At 39.3% G+C, this 7,482-nt stretch overlaps 1 protein-coding gene across 3 annotated transcripts in view; it reads right to left on the reverse strand.

The window, feature by feature from the left end:
- Positions 1-6,577, reverse strand: part of LOC129829969 (vitamin D3 receptor A) — an 88,285-nt gene extending 81,708 nt beyond the window's left edge. For 2 of the 3 annotated variants that reach the window (XM_055892041.1, XM_055892036.1), the window contains exons 1-2: positions 6,472-6,577; positions 5,878-6,019 (exon numbers count right to left, since the gene is read on the reverse strand). The gene's annotated coding sequence lies outside the window, so the exon portion shown is untranslated. The remainder of the gene's footprint in view (positions 1-5,877; positions 6,020-6,471) is intronic. The other variant, XM_055892039.1, reaches the window with a different exon arrangement.
- Between the last annotated feature and the right edge of the window lie 905 nt (positions 6,578-7,482).

The raw sequence follows: 7,482 nt of genomic DNA on the forward strand, positions 1-7,482 counted from the left end.
TAACAGTACCTACATAGCTACTTTAGTGAGTAGGGTTACATGCACACAATGAGAATGGTGGATAGTCAGATTAAAAAGGAGACTCAGCAACCTTTCAATCTAATATTAATTATCTCCAGAATCAAAAGTGTCTGTGTGAAAACAGCACATTAGTAAAAAAATAAAGTGCGTTACAAAGTAAGTCATTTTCAAACAAAGATTCAGTGATATGGGGGGGGAATACCCTCCCTCATTGCAGGTTTTGAAAATCACACTTTCACACTATAATTAACAATTTTAAAAATCCATCTGTTTAAGATATGTTGCACATTTTGGAGAATATTCAGAAGTGGAAACTTTCCATGGGAATATATGCAATTAATATTTAGATACCATTTAAATTTAGAGGTTTTTATATCATAGAGACAGAAACATTTTACCTTACCATAAGTAGAGATAATTGCAAATGATTAAATCACTCCAATAGGAAAAAAAAAGAAATTTAGTTACGAACTGAACTTTAATTAAATGAGTTGACGCTTCACATGGGAACATTTCACTGAAAAAAAAAAAAAAAGGGAATACTGATAAGGAAATAATGATCCATTGCATCTCCCAAAAACATTTTTAACATACATCTGTAAAATGATAGTCCAGAAACTAAAGCTTTGGTTGTGTTCCTCTCAGGCTTCCATGTCTTCTTCCCGGACCTCTTCAATTTCCACCTCTTGAACATCAGACTGAGGCCCCATCTTCCAACCTTGTTGAGGATGGCTCGTTGTCAGGCTCAAAAAGCCTCAAAATTGCCCAGATGGCCACCAATTTCTCAACCCTAGTATTGGTCAGACTGTTGCTTGCTTTGGTGTGCGTGTTCCCAAACAAGGACCAGTTGCGCTGAGGCGGCTGATGAGATATGTTGGCACGACTCCCATATTGCATCTCCATCCCAAAGCCCTTCCTTGGAAGTGTACATCGCCAGACGCTTTTTGATGTATTTCAGAACTGCAGTTTCCTCTGCTTGGAGCAACATTGAACTGGGCAGGGCAGTACAGATGTATTCTCTTACATCTGCAAGAGTCTGAACATCAGACAGGATGGCATTGTCTCCCTCAATCCGTGCAATGGCTACTGCTATAGGTTTCAGGAGTTTCAGGCTGCTTACTCTATCCCAAAATACATTATCCAGGAGGATCCTCTTGATGGGGCTGTCCATATGGGCAGACTGTAATATGGCCATTTCTTGGAGAGACTCCTTCCCCTCAAGGAGACTGTGAAACATGATGACAACACAACCCAACAGATGTTGCTGGGCAGCTTCAATGTTGTGCTCTTATTCGTCTCACGTTGCTTGGTGAGGTAGATTGCTACTATAACTTGATGACCCTTCACATACCTAACCATTTCCTTGGCTCTCTTGTAGAGTGTATCCATTGTTTTCAATGCCATGATGTCCTTGAGGAACAGATTCAATGCATGAGCAGCACAGCCAATGGGTGTGATGTGAGGGTAGGACTCCTCCACTTTAGACCAAGCGGCCTTCATGTTCGCAGCATTGTCTGTCACCAGTGCAAATACCTTCTGTGGTCCAAGGTCATTGATGACTGCCTTCAGCTCATCTGCAATGTAGAGACTGGTGTGTGTTGTCCCTTGTGTCTGTGCTCTTGTAGAATACTGGTCGAGGGGTGGAGATGATGTAGTTACTTACTCCTTGCCCACGAATATTCAACCACCCATCAGAGATGATTGCAATACAGTCTGCTTTCTCTATGATTTGCTTGACCTTCACTTGAACTCTTGGTAGATAAAGCATGTCTGGTTGGAGGGGTGCATGTTGGGCGAAGAATATTCAGAAATCTCTTCCAATACACAATGCCTGTGAGCATCAGAGGTGAACCAGTTGCATACAGGGCTCAAGCAAGACATTCATCAGCATCTCTGACTACGTTCTTCCATCGAGTCAAAAAAAAAATATTCCAGGAGGACCCTGAGCTGTTGCTATCGATAAGATGTCTGATTCATAATTTTCACCTCAAATAGAAGTAGAGGGTCTTTTGTCAGAGCTTGTTTGTTGCGAGTGCTGAGGGAACAAAAAATATGAGTAAATTTTTTATTTTTTTTTAAATACAATTCCATGTACAGATAAATAGTTAAGCAGTTAGATTAAACAACTCCTTTATAAGTTTTTTTTTCTTAATGAAACATGTTTGGATACAGGTGAATTAACACTCAGTTAGCAGGCTCAACCAAGCTAAAACCCACATGGTAGCACAAACTGACTAGCAGAAATTGTTAACAAGTTAGACATTATTTAAACACACTTTGCTGTAGGCTACTATTTACTAGTTAACAACAAATCATGTGTCATAAAATATATTCACCCCACCCAGTATTGTAATCAAAACTTACCAGAAAGCATGTAGTCCTTGGCTCAGACAGTGTAGCAGTGTGGGCTCAATAGCATCTCATTAGTGTGCAAGATCTTGAGAATCAGCTGCACATGTGATGGAAGAATGCACTGTGCATGCAGAGGGTTGCAATTCCATTGGGGATAGTTTAACCAAAATTAGCCACAATAACTCGAATTTCCTTATGTGTATCGTATCCCACAAAAAAAAAGTTGACTCTTACAAGCTAACTTTGACGAACTTAAGCAAAATTCCAGGGCTTAAATTCCCATGGAAAATTTTGTGGAAAGTTTCAGAGAGTTTGCAAACCAATATCGCCCTTCCGCACCTGCGGTGAAAGGTGACAGAGCTACAGTGGTGTTTTTCAGACCATAGACTTCCTGAAAATCAGTCTTCTCACGAAAACGTCTGTAGCATCCAAACAGTTTGGCCTATTATGACCACTAATGAAACCAGAGACTCTCGCGAACACGATGGTGTTCCCCGCTTTGATCTAGGATGCCCACAAGCCTCGTATGAAGGTCCCTGGAACCAGTTTTTATTTTTTATGAATGGAATTATATGGAGATAGTTTAGTGTCTGAAATTAGTGTAGAAATCTTTTTTTGGGACCCATGTAGCTACTTTAGTGCGTAATTAGGGTTTGTGGATACTCATTAAAAAGGGCAACTCAGAAACTTGTCAACCTCATATTCATTATCAAACCAGTGTCAACATAATATTTTTTTTTAAAGAAGTTATAACTGATGATATCAAAAGTTTAAACATTTTAAAAGCAGTGATTTTCAAACAGATTCACAGTGATTTGGGGAGAAAGAAATACCATCCCTATGGCTAGAAACAAATTGCAGGTTTTGAAAATCATTGTTTTTCTTACATTTAAATCCTACCCTGCATTTTTTTAGGACCTTTCTGATCTTTTTTAACAACAGATAGAAACGTGCCCTTTTCACATATGTAGACAATTGGTTTGGTGCTGAGATAATGAATATGAAGTTGCAGAGTTTCGCTTTAATATAATAGTTTAAAAAAAAACATTTACATGCTTTCAAGAATAACTATTTCCCCAATAATCTTGTTTACATGGACACATTTAAAAGCAGGCTACTTGATGGGATGTAAAAGAAAATCGCCAATCAAAATAAACATTCTACCACATTTTTGCAAAGCCTATTCGATTCGATTTAGGACAGACGTGTCAGAAACGTATGATTTATTTTTTGACTGTCTGTTTTGCCATGTACAAATGAGTAATTCAATGTGTTTCTATGGGCTATAGCAGCAAAGGCCAAAGTACATTTTTAAAAAATGGTAAATATTTTTAAGTCGGTGGTTGTATTAGCAAAAAGTTATTACAATTTTTTATTTCAGCCTCCCGGGTGACGCAGTGGTCCAGGGCACTGCATCGCAGCGCTAGCTGTGCCACCAGAGACTTTGGGTTCGTGCCCAGGCTCTGTCGCAGCCGGCCGCAACCGGGAGGTCCGTGGGGCGACGCACAATTGGCCTAGCGTCATCCGGGTTAGGCCGGTAGGGATATCCTGGTCTCATCGCGCACCAGCGACTCCTGTGGCGGGCCGGGCGCAGTGCGTGCTAACCTGGTAGCCAGGTGCCCGGTGTTTCCTCCGACACATTGGTACGGCTGGCTTCCAGGTTGGAGGCGCGCTGTGTTAAGCAGTGCGGCTTGGTTGGGTTGTGTTTCGGAGTACGCATGGCTCTCGACCTTCCGTCTCTTCCAGGCCCGTACGGGAGTTGTAGCGATGAGACAAGATAGTAATTACCAACAATTGGATACCACGAGATTGGGGAGGGAAAAAAAGGGAGTAATATTTTATTTAAAAAATAAAATAATTTCAGCAGGACCGCAGTTGTACAGGAAAAACAATTGTTTTCAGAATTGACATTTTCACAAGGATCGACTGATAGTAAGGTGAATGCACCAATTTGTAAGTCGCTCTGGATAAGAGCGTCTGCTAAATGACTTAAATGTAAATGTAAATGTAATAGTAACTCAATAAGTAGGTTTACAATTAGTAAGTTTACCCAATAAAAATGATATTAAATCGAATATACAATAGTCATGTAAACACCATACTCTGCTTATCTTAAAAAAGGTACACTAGGCAGAAAACCACTGCCATTTCCTAGTTGCTAAAATTAAAATAGTTAGCCTAATTTCAGTTTGTGAGAAAACAAATGTAAAGAATCATTGTATCATTTAAAATCGCTGTAAAATATCTTAATAACCCAAAATATTGTATTTTTCAGTTTTTTGAAGCTGGTGTATAAAACAGAAACTAAAAGATGCAAAAACAAAACTTAAGAATGGGAAGGTAGAACAGATGTACCTTTTCTTAGACTTGCTTTCAATGAAAATGACAGATCGATAAGTCACATTTCTACATGAATTTGCTCAGGTCCCCAAAAAGTTACATATTAATCTGTGTAAAGTCAAATTACGAGAGCATTCGCGGATTAAAACACCTCGTTTTTTGAGCAATCTTTCGAAATGATTACGACACGTAATGACCTTAAATCGGCGTACCAGCGGTGCATTTGATCTGCGCGTGTGCTAGCACCAGCCGAGCGAGCCCCCCTCTTCAGCGTGAGTTAACTGTGTTAGGAACTGAATGCATGCATCTTAGAAGTAGTTTGCACATACAAACTTTATATATACAAACTCAGAATAAAATACGCTTAGCAAAAATAACATGTTCGCTGTGGTGGAACGTTTATTTTGATTGCCAGTTTTCTGCTAGTGCCGAAAGCATCTACTTGAAAATACATGATCTAAGTGATTGATAGTTGGTATTCAGCAGTCATAAAAGTATGCCTCATTTACTTTGAAGAACTACAAAAGTGATTTTGTCAGATAGCATAGGCAGCATTTCTATATATATATGAGATGACTTGGAATGAAATAGTCAGTGAATAAAACAAATATAATATACACAACTAAAAGAATTGAATTAAGTAATGTGAATAAACGGTTAATAAGTGATAAGCAGTAATGAGCGGTCACTACCATCATGGGACTTTTATTAACCGTTTTATTCTGTCTTGTTACAGCATTCAACCCACATAATGCATTTGATGTTTAAAAAAAAAAATATCGAACCGAAACCAAAAAGCACTTATCACTCAGCACTATTTTCTGCATTTATCAGATTGCCATCAGGTAACCTGATTTCAGATGTGTTCATGTAAAAATGATTATTAGGTTCTTCTTGCAAAGTAAGTAAACGTTTTAATCTAACTATTATAATAATCGGACTATACAAAATAATCGCTTTTGCGTGCATGTGACCGCACTGAATGTTGTTGCTAGCAAATACCGCGACCAGATATCAAAACTCAATTCAGCCTCGATAAGAAAAAGGAGTTGAGCGTTCCTCAACTAGCTGCATCACAGTCCCTGCTGTGGTGGATGAATCGAGTTTGTGACTAACGTTTGTTAACTAGCATTATGCAAACTTGCTAAAAAGCTATGTTCATACCTGATGTGGCATGTCACGTTTCTTTACTTTGCTGGGTAGGGTCTCGGGGACTGTTAAACTTGAAGCCAGGTCGAGAATTTTCCAAATGTTTGGTAGCTGGTGAACGTATTCTTCGTTCAATGGAAACTTTTCTGGTGTTAAACTGAAAGAAATGGCAATGAATCACACAACTTACGTAACCGGCTAGCTATGAATAAAGACGATAAATCAAAACATGTATTATGCAGAACAAAATAGCTAACGTTAGGAGTATAACTCGCTAACAAGTAATATTGTAGCATGATAGCTAGGTAGCCATATTAAGTATCTCGTAAAGTATATAATAATACTATTCACCAACATTACCAAATTAAACGCAGTAAAATTACATTAGCTAACTACATTGTCAGCATGTTAAAATATTAACAAACTAGCTGGCTAAAATGCCGCGAGCTACCCGCGCAGTTGCGAAGCGCCAGCAAAGCGAACCATTTGTTCAGTCTCAAACGCATCAAAACACATATTACTAAAAGTCAGTGCATCATAATCAAATGTATTTAAAACGTTTGCATGTTATATAGACCAAATCGTAAGCTTATTAGTAAAACAACTTACATTAATCCGTACGGAGGTAAATCTTTAATCTACCCATAAATAGCTACGACCACCACTTCTGCGTTGTCCCGCCCCATAGCTCAGCAGAAAGGCATATCTGTAAGTATATCACCACAAGCAACCAATCATAACAAACATGTAAGAATAATCTATCTTTTTATTGGGCAGGAGCATGACAGTCTCATCTTTTTGGTCGAATAGAACTCCTCGGAATTTATTGAAGACGATGCACCCCTGCCATATAGGGGTGTGTCCTGACGTCATAGAAAACCAGCTAAGAGCTGAACAATTCGGCTGTTGTGAAGTTTGGAATTATGTGTATTTGGAGATTTCTCATAATGACTGAAAGGAGAATTGGAGAATGTTGTTGTTTTTCTACAGTGAGCTATGATTCTATCGCAAGAAAGAGACATTAACAATGTGGATACAAAAATGTAAAGTGTTTCTGGTTATGAATTATACATCGTCAAAGGCTGCATCAAAGCCTCTCTTCCTCTCTGCATTGAAAACGAATGCCACATCCCGAAGAGGAGGGGGATCAAGAGGTTAGGGAAACTGATTTTGTATGCAGCCCAGTGTTGTTGAGTTAGAGCTTAATTTAGGGCACATGCCTTTCTGGAGGTAGTCTGAAGGAATGACTGTCAGACCTCTTTGTCTGTCAGTGATCATGTGTGAGGCTGCGAGCTGAGCTTGGGTAGGTTAGTTTCACTTACAAATAATGGAGAATTTCAGACCTTTAAACCAGAGCCACATCTTTGACCAGTAGGCTATTAGCATTTTTATAGCACCAAGTGGTTCCTCAAAGACATATTGTGAACAGTAGGACACATGCTCACTCATCACGCGTTGGAAAGTGGTGTTGTTGTAGAGTCACATGGGCCCCACTCGGACGGTTTCCTGCGACCTGGGTGTGTCTCTCAAATCTAACCTACCAGAACTCTCCTCACAAAGCACTTTGCAGATGGTGAGAAGTGTGTAGTGTGGAGGAGGGGGTGTGGAGGAGGGGGCTCA

The sequence above is a fragment of the Salvelinus fontinalis genome, chromosome 31, assembly GCF_029448725.1.
Source record: "Salvelinus fontinalis isolate EN_2023a chromosome 31, ASM2944872v1, whole genome shotgun sequence".
Lineage (NCBI taxonomy): Eukaryota > Metazoa > Chordata > Actinopteri > Salmoniformes > Salmonidae > Salvelinus > Salvelinus fontinalis.